The sequence below is a fragment of the Petromyzon marinus genome, assembly GCF_048934315.1.
Source record: "Petromyzon marinus isolate PM22_M1 ecotype Great Lakes invasive population chromosome 76 unlocalized genomic scaffold, UKy_Petmar_22M1.pri1.0 chr76_unloc.1, whole genome shotgun sequence".
In the NCBI taxonomy this organism is placed as follows: Eukaryota; Metazoa; Chordata; class Hyperoartia; order Petromyzontiformes; family Petromyzontidae; genus Petromyzon; species Petromyzon marinus.
In genome coordinates this window covers 787,171-804,333 of record NW_027422618.1, presented here as the reverse complement: position 1 = coordinate 804,333, position 17,163 = coordinate 787,171, and the positions used below count along the sequence as shown (strand labels likewise).

The 17,163-nt window shown below is 49.5% G+C and overlaps 1 pseudogene; it reads left to right on the top strand.

The window, feature by feature from the left end:
* The window catches only part of LOC116937586 (glycine receptor subunit beta-like), a 39,924-nt pseudogene extending 24,108 nt beyond the window's left edge, over positions 1-15,816 (top strand).
* Positions 15,817-17,163: the final 1,347 nt, after the last annotated feature.

Below are 17,163 nucleotides of genomic sequence, written 5' to 3'. Positions count from 1 at the left end.
TGTCGGTGCTGTCGCTGGCGTCGCAGGCGATGTCGCTGGCTGCCGAGCTCCCCAAGGTGTCCTACCTGCTGATGACGCTGCTGATGATGATGCTGATGATGATGCTGATGATGATGGTGTTACCACTGCAGGCATCTTGTCGGTGCTGTCGCTGGCGTCGCAGGCGATGTCGCTGGCTGCCGAGCTCCCCAAGGTGTCCTACCTGCTGATGATGACACTGCTGATGATGATGCTGATGATGATGATGCTGATGATGATGCTGATGATGATGATGATGTTACCACTGCAGGCATCTTGTCGGTGCTGTCGCTGGCGTCGCAGGCGATGTCGCTGGCTGCCGAGCTCCCCAAGGTGTCCTACCTGCTGATGATGATGATGCTGATGATGATGATGTTACCACTGCAGGCATCTTGTCGGTGCTGTCGCTGGCGTCGCAGGCGATGTCGCTGGCTGCCGAGCTCCCCAAGGTGTCCTACCTGCTGATGATGATGCTGATGATGATGCTGATGATGATGATGCTGATGATGATGCTGATGATGTTACCACTGCAGGCATCTTGTCGGTGCTGTCGCTGGCGTCGCAGGCGATGTCGCTGGCTGCCGAGCTCCCCAAGGTGTCCTACCTGCTGATGATGATGCTGATGATGATGCTGATGATGATGATGCTGATGATGTTACCACTGCAGGCATCTTGTCGGTGCTGTCGCTGGCGTCGCAGGCGATGTCGCTGGCTGCCGAGCTCCCCAAGGTGTCCTACGTGAAGGCGCTGGACATTTGGCTCATTGCCTGCCTCGTCTTTGGGTTTGCCTCCCTTGTCGAGTTCGCCATCGTGCAGGTGGTGGCCTCGTCACGTGCTCGCCTCGTCACTCACCTCGTCACTCGCTCACCTCGTCGCTCAACTCGTCACTCACTCACCTCGTCACTCACCTCGTCACTCACTCACCTCGTCACTGACCTCGTCACTCACTCACCTCGTCACTCGCCTCGTCACTGACCTCGTCACTCACTCACCTCATCACTCGCCTCGTCACTCACCTCGTCACTCGCCTCGTCACTCGCCTCGTCACTCACCTCGTCACTCGCCTCGTCACGTGCTCACCTCGTCACTCGCCTCGTCACTCACTCACCTCGTCACTCGCCTCGTCACTCACCTCGTTACTCGCCTCGTCACGTGCTCACCTCGTCACTCAACTCGTCACTCACCTCGTCACTCGCCTCGTCACTCGCCTCGTCACTCACCTCGTCACTCGCCTCGTCACTCACCTTGTTACTCGCCTCGTCACGTGCTCACCTCGTCACTCACCTCGTCACTCACCTCGTCACTCGCCTCGTCACTCACTCACCTTGTCACTCACCTCGTCACTCGCCTCGTCACGTGCTCACCTCGTCACTCACCTCGTCACTCACCTCGTCACTCGCCTCGTCATTCACCTCGTCACTCACTCACCTCGTCACTCACCTCGTCACTCACTCGCCTCATCACTCACATCGTCACGTGCTCACCTCGTCACGTGCTCACCTCGTCACTCACATCGTCACTCACCTCGTCACTCACTCGCCTCGTCACTCGCCTCGTCACTCACCTCGTCACTCACTCACCTCGTCACTCGCCTCGTCACTCACCTCGTCACTCACCTCGTCACTCATCTCGTCACTCACTCACCTCGTCACTCACCTCGTCACTCACTCACCTCGTCACTCACTCACCTCGTCACTCACTCACCTCGTCACTCACCTCGTCACTCACTCACCTCGTCACTCACCTCGTCACTCACTCACCTCGTCACTCACCTCGTCACTCACCTCGTCACTCATCTCGTCACTCACTCACCTCGTCACTCACCTTGTCACTCACTCACCTCATCCCTCACCTCGTCACTCACTCACCTCGTCACTCACCTCGTCACTCACTCACCTCGGCACTCACTCACCTCGTCACTCACCTCGTCACTCACTCACCTCGTCACTCACCTCGTCACTCATCTCGTCACTCACTCACCTCGTCACTCACTCACCTCGTCACTCATCTCGTCACTCACTCACCTCGTCACTCACCTTGTCACTCACTCACCTCATCCCTCACCTCGTCACTCACTCACCTCGTCACTCACCTCGTCACTCACTCACCTCGGCACTCACTCACCTCGTCACTCACCTCGTCACTCACTCACCTCGTCACTCACCTCGTCACTCATCTCGTCACTCACTCACCTCGTCACTCACCTCGTCACTCACTCACCTCGTCACTCACTCACCTCGTCACTCACCTCGTCACTCATCTCGTCACTCACTCACCTCGTCACTCATCTCGTCACTCACTCACCTCGTCACTCACCTCGTCACTCACTCACCTCGTCACTCACCTCGTCACTCACTCACCTCGTCACTCACCCCGTCACTCACTCACCTCGTCACTCACCTCGTCACTCACCTCGTCATCAGCGTGACCATCACCACCGCGTCCGCCATCAGCATCACCACCACCATCACCACCATCACCACCACCATCACCACCACCATTACCACCACCACCACCATCATCACCACCATCACCACCACCATCACCACCACCATTACCACCACCATCACCAGCATCACCAGCATCGCCATCACCACAATCCCCTTCACCACAATCCCCATCACCACCATCACGTGACCATCACCAGCATCACGTGACCATCACCACCATCACGTGACCATCACCAGCATCACGTGACCACCACCAGCATCACGTGACCATCACCAGCATCACGTGACCATCACCAGCATCACGTGACCATCACCAGCATCACGTGACCATCACCACCGCAATGTCCCCCATCACCCCAGGTGTTTGTGAACAGCCCCAAGCGCCATCACCACCATCACCATCACCACCATCACGTGACCATCATCAGCATCACGTGACCATCACCAGCATCACGTGACCATCACGTGACCATCACCAGCATCACGTGACCATCACCAGCATCACGTGACCATCACCGCCACCATCACCAGCATCACGTGACCATCACCACCACCATCACGTGACCATCACCAGCATCACGTGACCATCACCACCGCAATGTCCCCCATCACCCCAGGTGTTTGTGAACAGCCCCAAGCGCCATCACCACCATCACGTGACCATCACCAGCATCACGTGACCATCACCAGCATCACGTGACCATCACGTGACCATCACCAGCATAACGTGGCCATCACCAGCATCACGTGACCATCACCAGCATCACGTGACCATCACCAGCATCACGTGACCATCACCAGCATCACGTGACCATCACCGCCACCATCACCAGCATCACGTGACCATCACCACCACCATCACGTGACCATCACCAGCATCACGTGACCATCACCACCGCAATGTCCCCCATCACCCCAGGTGTTTGTGAACAGCCCCAAGCGCCATCACCACCATCACGTGACCATCACCAGCATCACGTGACCATCACCAGCATCACGTGACCATCACCAGCATCACGTGACCATCACGTGACCATCACCAGCATCACGTGGCCATCACCAGCATCACGTGACCATCACCAGCATCACGTGACCATCACCAGCATCACGTCACCATCACCAGCATCACGTGACCATCACCACCGCAATGTCCCCCGTCACCCCAGGTGTTTGTGAACAGCCCCAAGCGCCATCACCACCATCACGTGACCATCACCAGCATCACGTGACCATCACCACCATCACGTGACCATCACCACCACAATGTCCCCCGTCACCCCAGGTGTTTGTGAACAGCCCCAAGCGCGTGGCCGCCGAGAAGATCCGCAAGGAGCGGCTGGCCAAGATCAAGAAGGAACAGATGGAGGCGCTGGGCCCTCGGCCCACACACGGAGGGGGAGGAGGGGGGGGCGCCCCCCCCCCCAGCTCGTCGGCGCCCGCCCCCCCGGGCGGTGCCACGGGACCACCGGGGCCCCCCGCGATTTGCGGGGGGCCCAGCGGGGCCACGGAGGAGCGGGTTTGGTCGGTGTCCACGCGGAGGCTGCGGGGAGGTCCGGCCAACGGGACCCCCACAGCCGACGGGAACTCCGCTCGGGTCAGAGGGAGCAGTGGCATATACACTACACTGTACACTACACTGTACACTACACTGTACACTACACTGTACACTACACTGCACACTACACTGCACACTACACTGTAAACTACACTACACACTACACTGTACACTACACTGCACACCACTACACTGTACACTACACAATACACCGCACACTACCCTGTACACTACACCGCACACTACACTGTACACTACACCATACACTACACTGCACACTACACTGTACACTACACTGCACACCACTACACTGTACACCACACACTACACTGTACACTACACTGCACATTACACTGCACACCACACTGTACACTACACTGTACACTACACTATACACTACACTATACACCACTTCACACACTACACTGTACACTACACGATACACTACACTGTACACTACACTGCACACTACACTGTACACTACACTATACACCACACCATACACTGCACTATACACTACACGATACACTACACACTACACTGTACACCATACTGTACACTGCACTGTACACCACTACACACTACACTATATACTACACACTACACTATACACTACACTGTACACTACACTATACACTACACTACACGCTACACTGTACACTACACTATACACTACACTATACACTACACTGTACACTGCACTGCACACTACACTGTACACTACACTGTACACTACACTCTACACTACACACTGCACTACACTATACACTACACTATACACTACACTATACACTACACCATACACTACACTGCACACTACACTCTACAATACACTATACACTACACTACACACTACACTACACTATACACTACACTATACACTACACTATACACCACTACACACTACACTCTACACTACACTATACACCACTACACACTACAGTATACACTACACTATACACCACTACACACTACAGTATACACTACACACTGCACTATACACTACACTATACACTACACTGTGTACTGCACTACACTTTACACTGAACTATACACTACACTATACACCACTACACACTACACTATACACTACACTATACACTACACTACACTATACACGACACTATACACTACACTATACACTACACTAGTGTACACTAGTGTATGTAGTAGCTGCTACATATGTAGTAGCTGCTACATATGTAGTAGCTGCTACATATGTAGTAGCTGCTACATATGTAGTAGCTGCTACATATGTAGTAGCTGCTACATATGTAGTAGCTGCTACATATGTAGTAGCTGCTACATATGTAGTAGCTGCTACATATGTAGTAGCTGCTACATATGTAGTAGCTACATATGTAGTAGCTACTACATATGTAGTAGCTACTACATATGTAGTAGCTCCTTCCAATGATCGCTCAGTTTGTACCCATCTTCTCTGTTGAAATTGTCTGTGTCCCTATATATATGGGTGGCTTCGTGAACGAATCTTTGTTGATAGCCAGTGGGCTTGCAAAGTGCCTTCTTCTCGTCATTTTTCGTTATTTTCTTCGTGACTTTACCGAAAGACCCAAGAATACAATTGCTTTACTCTGCAAGTTAAACATTTCTGTTCTGATATTTACGTGTTTTTTTTTTATTTTTAAATTTTTTTTTAAATTTAGGGGCCCCGTTGTAACAACGTACGCTATACGGGCCCCGCGCTAGCTTCATCCGGCACTGCGTTCAGGCGAACTCGCCGGAGGTCGCAGCCCTACGAGGCGAAGGGGGACAACGCCGTCTGTGCACAGCAGCGACGCCACCTCACGTGGACCTCCCGCACCGGGTTACTCTCCTCCCGCGTACCTCGGGCGCGCCTCGATATCCCGTCCACATCGCGCACGGCGAGCGAAGGCGAGATGCAACCCCATCGGCGGAGCCGAGCGGCCCGCGGGCGAATGAATCGACGCTCTCGGTAGCACACGGAGGTGGGCCGGGCTACGTTACGCGATCCCACCGCCGACGCCTCCCTTCGTAGACACCGCGGGATGGAACACGCGCGCCCTCTCCGAAGCCTACGAAGCGGAGGCAGGGACACCTCGTGCGTCCGCGAGAGGGCACGAGATCTGCTCCGTTGTTCCACGACCGTGACGGGGATCCCCGTCACGCTCGTCCTGAATCGGAGGCTCGAACCGCCCCCCGGCGTAGTAGGAGCCGCCACTCCAGCACTCTGCCACCTGCGAGGCCGAGGAGTGCGATTCCTCCGTATGCTGGCGTGCACTCACACACCCACTGGGCCTATCCCCTGTTTTAAAAAAAAAACAAAATCAAGCCAGCCACAACCCCAGTTTGACCAATCCAGGGGTACTGCACTCGCCTTTCGTGCGGCATTCATAGGGGGGGGAGGGGGTCAATGGAGGCGGTGGGGTCAATGAGGGGGAGGGGTCAATGAAGGGGGAGGTCAAAGAAGGGTAGAGGTCAATGGTGGGGGAGGGGTCAATGGTGGGGGCGGATCAATGAGGGGGAGGGGTCAACGGAGGGGGGTTAATGGGGTGAGGGAGCCAGAGAGTGGAGGTGGTGGTACTGGAAGAGGAGGAGGAGATTGAGGAAGAGGTGGAACATTTGTCAGCTGTTTCTACATCCGCCCACACCTCCCCCCCCAACTCCGCCCCCCACCTCCCCCCTCCCCCCATACTCCCCTCTCCTCCCCCCCCACCCCCTTCCAGTCCACCGCCCACTGCCGGCTTCAACGTCACAGTCCGACCTCCGTGCCCACGACTCAGATGGCTCACTCTGAGATGACGTCCCACTCACTCTCCTCTCCTCCCCCTTCCCCCCACCTCCCCCCCACACCCCCCCCCCACCTCCCCCCCACCCCAACCTTCTCCAGGCCGCCGCCCGCCGCGCCTTCCCGTCGCGCTCCGACCTCCGCGCCCACGACTTCAGCATCGTGGGCAGCCTCCCGCGGGACTTCGACCTCACCAACTACGACTGCTACGGCAAGCCCGTGGGGGGCGCCCTGGGCCCCGCCGGCGCGGGGGCCGGCGGCAACGCCGCCGCCGGGGGCGCCCCCAAGAAGCCGCCCCCAGCCAAGCCGATCATCCCGTCGGAGGCGAAACGCGTGGACCACTACGCGCGGGCTCTCTTCCCGCTCTCGTTCCTCTTCTTCAACGTAGTTTACTGGTCTGTCTACCTGTAGAGTGGGGTGTGGGGGTGTGGGGGCGAGGGGGGGGTGGAGAGGAGGGAGGGAGGAGGTGCTGGAGGAGGTGGAGGGAGTGGACCGCTACTCACGGGCCCTGTTCCCGCTCTCTTTGCTCGCGTTCAACATCGCCTCCTGGCCCGTCTACCTGCAGAGTGGGAGGGCCAAGCCCGCAGTAGCCACGCCTAGCAGCACCCCCCCCTCGCCCCTCCTCCCCTCGCCCCCCACCTCATCGCGCAACTCCTCGCCCAGATGTGGACAAAGCAGTCGCATGTCATGCAAATGTCCCATCGTCGTCATCGTCATCGTCGTCATCGTCGTCATCGTCATCGTCGTCGTCGTCGTTTGCTGCGTTGTCTGTGTACGTGTGGATGCGTGCGGCGTGCCGGTGGCCCAGTGGTGCGCGGCGGCTCTCCCCTAGGTCGACTCGGCCCCAAACGGGTGACCCGGTGGAGCGGTGCGTAGGAAGCATCGCCGCCAGGGAGACAAAGGCGGCCTAGCGGCCACAGCGCCCGCTACCCCTCTGCGTGTACCGCGGTGTGCCGGCCTTCGTAGCCGCCGCCGCCGCCGCCGCCGCTGCTGCTCCTCGCTACTAACAGCACTTGCCCCCGACATGCCTATTGAGGCTATACCGGGGGCGAAGCTTTGTCTTTTGTGCGAAATGAGATTGTGTGGGTGGTGGTGGTGGTGATGGTGGTGGTGTCTTAACAGCGTTACGTGCACAGCCGCATTCGTCCGGATTATGAGACGCAGGGGAAAGTGAGACGCACACCCACGTGAACACTTCTCTCCCGCCCCCGCCGCCCCGCGCCCACACCCCCCACCCACCACGTGTTAATAAACTTCTGCTGATTCTCTAGACACTCGCACACAGGCACACCCACCCATACCGGATTGTAAGACACACCCATACCAGATTGTAAGACACACCCTACCAGATTGTAAGACACACCCTACCGGATTGTAAGACACACCCTACCAGATTATAAGACACACCCTACCGGATTGTAAGACACACCCTACCAGATTGTATGACACACCCTACCGGATTGTAAGACACACCCTACTGGATTGTAAGACACACCCTACCAGATTATAAGACACACCCTACCAGATTGTAAGACACACCCTACCAGATTGTAAGACACACCCTACCAGATTATAAGACACCCTACCAGATTATAAGACACACCCTACCAGATTGTAAGACACACCCTACCAGATTATAAGACACCCTACCAGATTGTAAGACACACCCTACCAGATTGTAAGACACCCTACCGGATTGTAAGACACCCTACCGGATTGTAAGACACCCCACCGGATTATAAGACACCCTACCAGATTGTAAGACACACCCTACCGGATTGTAAGACACACCCAAATAAGAGTTGTACAAACCCGGACTCGCAGACCGGATTGTAAGACGCATCCAACGACGTGACACTCATCTAAGCAGCTGCGTTGTTTCAAGACGAGCAAAACTTTGGACCGGTTTCCACGTGCAGTGTCTCATCAGCAGCAGCAGCAGCAGCAGGCTCTGCTTGAACCAGTGCTAAAGGTGAGGCAACAACAACAATATGAATCGTGTCAAATGAATCCTCAACTTCCAACGATCAATCGACGTGTGATCATCCAGCCTGTATCGTAGACTACGAGACTCTACCTGTAGACTTTACCTGTAGACTTTACCCGTAGACATTACCTGTAGACTCTACCTCGTAGACTTTACCTGGTAGACTTTACCTGGTAGACTTTACCTGTAGACTCTACCTGTAGACTCTACCTGTAGACTTTACCCGTAGACTTTACCCATATACTTTACCTGTAGACTCTACATGTAGACTTTACCTGTAGACTTTACCCGTAGACTTTACCTGTAGACATTACCTGTAGACTTTACCTGTAGATTCTACATGTAGACTTTACCTGTAGACTTTACCTGTAGATTCTACCTGTAGACTTTACCTGTAGACTCTACATGTAGACATTACCTGTAGACTTTACCCGTAGACATTACCTGTAGACTTTACCTGTAGACTTTACCTCGTAGACTTTACCTGGTAGACTTTACCTGGTAGACTTTACCTGTAGACTTTACCTGCAGACTCTACCTGTAGACTTGACCCGTAGACTTTACCTGTAGACATTACCTGTAGACTTTACCTCGTAGACTTTACCTGTAGACTCTACATGTAGACTTTACCTGTAGATTCTACCTGTAGACTTTACCTGTAGACTTTACCTGTAGACTCTACCTGTAGACTTTACCTGTAGACTCTACCTGTAGATTCTACCTGTCGACTTTACCAGTAGATTCTACCTGTAGATTCTACCTGTAGACATTACCTGTAGACTTTATCTGTAGATTCTACCTGTAGACTTTACTTCGTAGACTTTACATGTAGACTTTTCCTGTAGATTCTACATGTAAACTTTACCTGTAGATGCTATCTGGAAGACTTTACCTGTAGGCTCTACCTGTAGACTTTACCTGTAGACTTTACCTGTAGACTTTACCAGTAGACTTTACCTGGTAGACTTTAACTGTAGACTCTACCTGTAGACTCTACCTGTAGACTTTACCTCGTAGACTTTACCTGGTAGACTTTACCTGGTAGACTTTACCTGTAGACTCTACCTGTAGACTTTACCCATAGACTTTACCTGTAGACTGTACATGTAGATATTACCTGTAGACTTTACCCGTAGACTTTACCTGTAGACATTACCTGTAGACTTTACCTCGTAGACTTTACCTGTAGAATCTACATGTAGACTTTACCTGTAGATTCTACCTGTAGACTTTACCTGTAGACTCTACCTGTAGACTCTACCTGTAGAGTCTACATGTAGACTTTACCAGTAGATTCTACCAGTAGATTCTACCTGTAGACATTACCTGTAGACTTTATCTGTACATTCTAACTGTAGATTTTACCTGTAGATTCTACCTGTATACTTTACCTCGTAGACTTTACATGTAGACTTTTCCTGTAGATTCTACATGTAAACTTTACCTGTAGATGCTACCTGGAAGACTTTACCTGTAGGCTCTACCTGTAGACTTTACCTGTAGACTTTACCTGTAGACTTTACCAGTAGACTTTACCTGGTAGACTTTACCTGTAGACTCTACCTGTAGACTCTACCTGTAGACTTTACCCGTAGACTTTACCTGTAGACTCTACATGTAGACATTACCTGTAGACTTTACCCGTAGACTTTACCTGTAGACATTACCTGTAGACTTTACCTCGTAGATTTTACCTTTAGAATCTACATGTAGACTTTACCTGTAGATTTTACCTGTAGATTCTACCTGTAGACATTACCTGTAGATTTTACCTCGTAGATCCACCTGTAGACTTTATCTGTAGATTCTACCTGTAGACTTTACCTGTTGATTCTACCTGTAGACTTTACCTCGTAGACTTTACATGTAGACTTTTCCTGTAGATTCTACATGTAAACTTTACCTGTAGATGCTACCTGGAAGACTTTACCTGTAGACTTTACCTGTAGACTTTACCTGTAGACTTTACCTGTAGACTTTACCTCGTAGACTTTACCTGTAGACTCTACCTGTAGACTTTACCTCGTAGACTTTACCTGGTAGACTTTACCTGGTAGACTTTACCCGTAGGTTCTACCTGTAGACTTTACCCGTATACTTTACCTGTAGACTCAACATGTAGACATTACCTGTAGACTTTACCCGTAGACTTTACCTGTAGACATTAGCTGTAGACTTTACCTCGTAGACTTTATCTGTAGAATCTACATGTAGACTTTACTTGTACATTCTACATGTAGACTTTACCTGTAGATTCTACCTGTAGACTTTACCTGTAGAGTTTACATGTAGACATTACCTGTAGACTTTACCTGTAGACTTTACCTCGTAGACTTTACCTGGTAGACTTTACCTGTAGACTTTACCTGTAGACTTTACCTGTAGATTCTACCTCGTAGACATTACCTGTAGACTTTACCCGTAGACTTTACCTGTAGACATTACCTGTAGACTTTACCTCGTAGATTTTACCTTTAGAATCTACATGTAGACTTTACCTGTAGATTTTACCTGTAGATTTTACCTGTAGACATTACCTGTAGATTTTACCTCGTAGATCCACCTGTAGACTTTATCTGTAGATTCTACCTGTAGACTTTACCTGTTGATTCTACCTGTAGACTTTACCTCGTAGACTTTACATGTAGACTTTTCCTGTAGATTCTACATGTAAACTTTACCTGTAGATGCTACCTGGAAGACTTTACCTGTAGACTTTACCTGTAGACTTTACATGTAGACTTTACCTCGTAGACTTTACCTGTAGACTCTACCTGTAGACTTTACCTCGTAGACTTTACCTGGTAGACTTTACCTGGTAGACTTTACCCGTAGATTCTACCTGTAGACTTTACCCGTATACTTTACCTGTAGACTCTACATGTAGACATTACCTGTAGACTTTACCCGTAGACTTTACCTGTAGACATTACCTGTAGACTTTACCTCGTTGACTTTATCTGTAGAATCTACATGTAGACTTTACTTGTACATTCTACATGTAGACTTTACCTGTAGATTCTACCTGTAGACTTTACCTGTAGAGTTTACATGTAGACATTACCTGTAGACTTTACCTGTAGACTTTACCTCGTAGACTTTACCTGGTAGACTTTACCTGTAGACTTTACCTGTAGACTCTACATGTAGACATTACCTGTAGATTTTACCCATAGACTTTACCTGTAGACTCTACATGTAGACTGTACCTCATAAACTTTACCTGTGGACTTTACCTGTAGATTCTACCTGCAGACTTTACCTGTAGACTTTACCTGTAGATTCTACCTCGTAGACTTTACCTGTAGATTTTACCTGTAGGCTTTACCCATAGACTTTACCTGTAGACTGTACATGTAGACTTTTCCTGTAGATTCTACATGTAGACTTTACCTGTAGATGCTACCAGGTAGACTTTACCTGTAGACTTTACCTGTATACTTTACCTGTAGATTCTACCTCGTAGACTTTACCTGTAGACTTTATCTGTAGGCTTTACCCATTGGCTTTACCTGTAGACTTTACATGTAGACTCTACATGTATACTCTACCTGTAGACTTTACCTGTAGATTCTACCTGTAGATTCTACCTGTAGACATTACCTGGTAGATTCTACCTGTAGACTTTACCTGTAGACTTTACCTCGTAGACTTTACCTGTAGACTTTACCTGTAGACTCTACCTGTAGACTTTACCTGTAGACTTTACCTTGTAGACTTTCCCTGTAGACTTTACCTGTAGAATCTACCTGTAGACATTACCTATAGATTCTTCCTGTAGACTTTACCTGTAAACTCTACCTGCAGACTTTATCTGTAGACTTTACCTGTAGACTTTACCTGTAGATTCTACCTCGTAGACTTTACCTGTAGACTTTACCTGTAGACTTTACCCGTAGACTTTACCGGTAGACTTTACCTGTAGATTCTACATGTAGACTTTACCTGTAGATGCTACCTGGTAGACTTTACCTGTAGACTTTACATGTAGACTCTACATGTAAACTCTACCTGTAGACTTTACCAGTAGATTCTACCTGTAGACATTACCTTTAGATTCTACCTGTAGATTCTACCTGGTAGACACCTGTAGACTTTACCCGTAGACTTTACCTGTAGAATTTACCTGTAGACTTTACCTGTGGACTTTACCACTAGATTCTACCTGCAGACTTTACCTGTAGACTTCACCTGTAGATTCTACCTCGTAGACTTTACCTGTAGACTTTACCTGTAGACTTTACCCGTAGACTTTACCCGTAGACTTTACATGTAGACTTTTCCTGTAGATTCTACATGTAGACTTTACCTGTAGATGCTACCTGGTAGACTTTACCTGTAGACTTTACCTGTAGACTTTACATGTAGACTCTACATGTAGACGCTACCTGTAGACTTTACCTGTAGACTTTACCTGTAGACTTTACCAGTAGATTCTACCTGGTAGACTCTACCTTTAGACTTTACCTGTAGACTTTACTTGTAGACTCTACCTGTAGACTTTACCTGTAGACTTTACCTCCTAGATCTACCTGTAGACTTTACCTGTACATTCTACCTGTAGATTCTACCTGTAGACTTTACCTGGTAGATTCTACCTGTAGACTTTACCTGTAGACTTTACCTGTAGACTTTTACCTCGTAGACTTTACCTGTAGACTCTACCTGTAGACTCTACCTGTAGACTTTACCTGTAGACTCTACCTGTAGACATTACCTGTAAATTCTTCCTGTAGATTCTACCTGGTAGACTTTACCTGCAGACTTTACCTGTAGATTATTCCTGTAGACTTTACCTGTAAACTCTACCTGCAGACTTTACCTGTAGACTTTACCTATGGACTTTACCTGTAGACTTTACCTGTAGATTCTACCTCGTAGACTTTACCTGTAGAATCTACATGTAGACTTTACCTGTAGATGCTACCTGGTAGACTTTACCTGTAGACTTTACCCATAGACTTTACCTGTAAACTTTACCTGTAGACTTTACCTGCAGACGTTACCTGTAGATTCTTCCTGTAGACTCTACCTGCAGACTTTACCTGTAGACTTTACCTGTGGACTTTACCTCTAGATTCTACCTGCAGACTTTACCTGTAGACATCACCTGTAGATTCTACCTCGTAGACTTTACCTGTAGACTTTACCTGTAGACTTTACCCGTAGACTTTACCGGTAGACTTTACATGTAGACTTTTCCTGTAGATTCTACATGTAGACTTTACCTGTAGATGCTACCTGGTAGACTTTACCTGTAGACTTTACCTGTAGACTTTACATGTAGACTCTACATGTAGATGCTACCTGTAGACTTTACCTGTAGACTTTACCTGTAGACTTTACCGGTAGACTTTACCTGTAGACTTTACCTCGTAGATCTACCTGTTGACTTTACCTGTACATTCTACCTGTAGATTCTACCTGTAGACTTTACCTGGTAGATTCTATCTGTAGACTTTACCTGTAGGCTTTTACCTCGTAGACTTTACCTGTAGACTCTACCTGTAGACTCTACCTGTAGACTTTACCTGTAGATTCTACCTGTAGATTCTACCTGGTAGACTTTACCTGTAGACTTTACCTATAGACTTTACTGTAGACTTTACCTGTAGATTTTATCTGTAGACTCTACCTGCAGATTTTACCTGTAGACTTTACCTGCAGACTTTACCAGTAGATTCTACTTGTAGACTTTACCTGTAGACTCTACCTGCAGACTTTACCTGTAGACTTTACCTGCGGACTTTACCTGTAGATTCTACCTGCAGACTTTACCTGTAGACTTTACCTGCAGACTTTACCTGTAGATTCTACCTGGTAGACTTGACCTGTAGACTTTACCTGTAGACTTTACCTGTAGATTCTACCTGGTAGACTCTACATGTAGATTTTACCTGGTAGATTCTACCTCGTAGACTTTACCTGTAGACTTTACCTGCAGGCTTTACCTGTAGACTTTACTGTAGACTTTACCTGTGGTCTTTACCTGTAGATTCTACCTGCAGACTTTACCTATAGACTTTACCTGCAGACTTTACCTGTAGATTCTACCTGGTAGACTTGACCTGTAGACTTTACCTGTAGACTTTACCTGTAGGTTCTACCTGGTAGACTCTACCTATAGACTCTACATGTAGATTTTACCTGGTAGATTCTACCTCGTAGACTTTACCTGTAGACTTTACCTGCAGGCTTTACCTGTAGACTTTACTGTAGACTTTACCTGTAGACTTTACCTGTAGACTTTACCTGTAAGCTCTACCTATAGACTTTACCCGTAGACTTTACTGTAGACTTTACCTGTAGTCTTTACCTGTAGATTCTACATGTAGACTTTACCTGTAGACTCTACCTGTAGACTTTACCTCGTAGACTTTACCTGTAGACTCTACCTGGTAGACTTTACCTGTAGACTTTACCTGTAGGCTCTACCTGTAGACTTTACCCGTAGACTTTACCTGTAGGCTCTACCTGTTAACTTTACCCGTAGATTTTACCCGTAGACTTTACCCGTAGACTTTACCTGTAGACTACCTGTAGACTTTACCCATAGACTTTACCTGCAGTATTTACCTGGTAGACTTTACCTGTAGATTCTACCTGTAGACTTTACCTGTAGATTCTACCTGTAGACATTTCCTGTAGATTCTACCTGGTAGACTTGACCTGTAGACATTATCTGTAGACTTTACCTGTAGACTCTACCTGTAGGTTCTACCTGGTAGACTTTACCTGTAGACATAACCTGTAGACTTTACCTGTAGACACCTGTAGACATTACCTGTAGACTTTACCTGTAGACTTTACTTGTAGATTCTACATGTAGACTCTACCTGTAGACTTTATCTGCCGACTCTACCTATAGACTTTACCTCTAGACTTTACCTGTAGACTCTACCTGTAGACTTTAGCTGTAGATTCTACATGTAAATTTTACCTGTAGACTTTACCTGTAGACCTTACCTGTAGACTTTACCTGTAGACTTCAGAGTTGCCATGTTACCGGCGGTATAAAGCGATAAATCGCACGATATTTATGGGGATCTTCGTCTTTGGTGTACACGCGTGTGTGTGTGTACACGTGTGTGTGTGTGTACACGCGTATGTGTGTGTACACGTGTGTGCTTGCATCAGCAAGTCATCTCAGTCATCTCAGTCGACCCGTGGCACCTGGGTCTGCCCCGTGACCTGCCAGCGGGCGTTCGACACTTCACGTGGCCTCAAGGTGCACATGGCCTGGCACAAGAGTCGTGGTGACGTCACCGCCACTTAGTGGCGAATGGCGGTTGTTGTTGTTGTTTACTCGTGTGTCTGTGTACACGTGTGTCTGTGTACACGTGTGTCTGTGTACACGTGTGTGTGTGTGTACACACGCACGCGCGTGTGTGTGTATACACTGCAAACAAGACCACTTACCCGACACGGTACGCATACAAATGGGCGGTCAGGAAGTTTGTTCAAAGGCCTCCGACTGGTCCAGGGTAGGCTTTAAAGAGAATTCGCATCAGAGCTGGAGAATTCAACCCAATCGGTTGAGAAATTCAAATGTAAGAGGCGGGAAAAACTAGGGTGAGACGGGTGGGGGGGGTGTAGCGGTTGACGACCGTTAGATAAGAATGACGAGGATTGGCTGAGAGAAATGGGGGTGAGCGAACCTTCAAAAGGAGGGGGGGGGGGTGTAACGGTTGACGACCGTTAGAGAAGAATGACGAGGATTGGCTGAGAGAAAGGGGGTGAGCGAACCTTCAAAAGGAGGGGGGTGGTGTAACGGTTGACGACCGTTAGAGAAGAATGACGAGGATTGGCTGAGAGAAATGGGGGTGAGCGAACCTTCAAAAGGAGGGGGGCGGGGTGTAACGGTTGACGACCGTTAGATAAGAATGACGAGGATTGGCTGAGAGAAATGGGGGTGAGCGAACCTTCAAAAGAGGGGCGGGGGGGTGGCGGGTTGCTCGAGGATTATAACACGGGGGGGGGGGGGGAGAAGCACGAGGGGGAAGGGACAGCTTGGAGAGAAAACGACGTCCAAGCATAGAGAACCGTAGGGCCGGGGGGGCTAGGGAGCAGCTTCTGCAAGGCAAAGGACGCGCGTCGGCGCGGGGAAAAGCACGGACACCCCCCCCCCCATACCTCCTCGCTGCGGGCGGACGGCGACGTTGCGGTGCGGATCTGAGCGGTGCCGCGGAGGGACGGACAATTTCCAAAATCGTTAAACGCCCCCTCTGTGCCACCAAACGGTGAGCTCTGGTGCGGATGCGAAGGGGCTGCGAACCTCTCCGCCTTCCATCGAATTACCGCTAAACGACGTGAAATATATCCAGCTACATCACGAGGCCTCCTTTGCCAGTGGCAACATGTAGGAATAGTTATTTTACCCTCT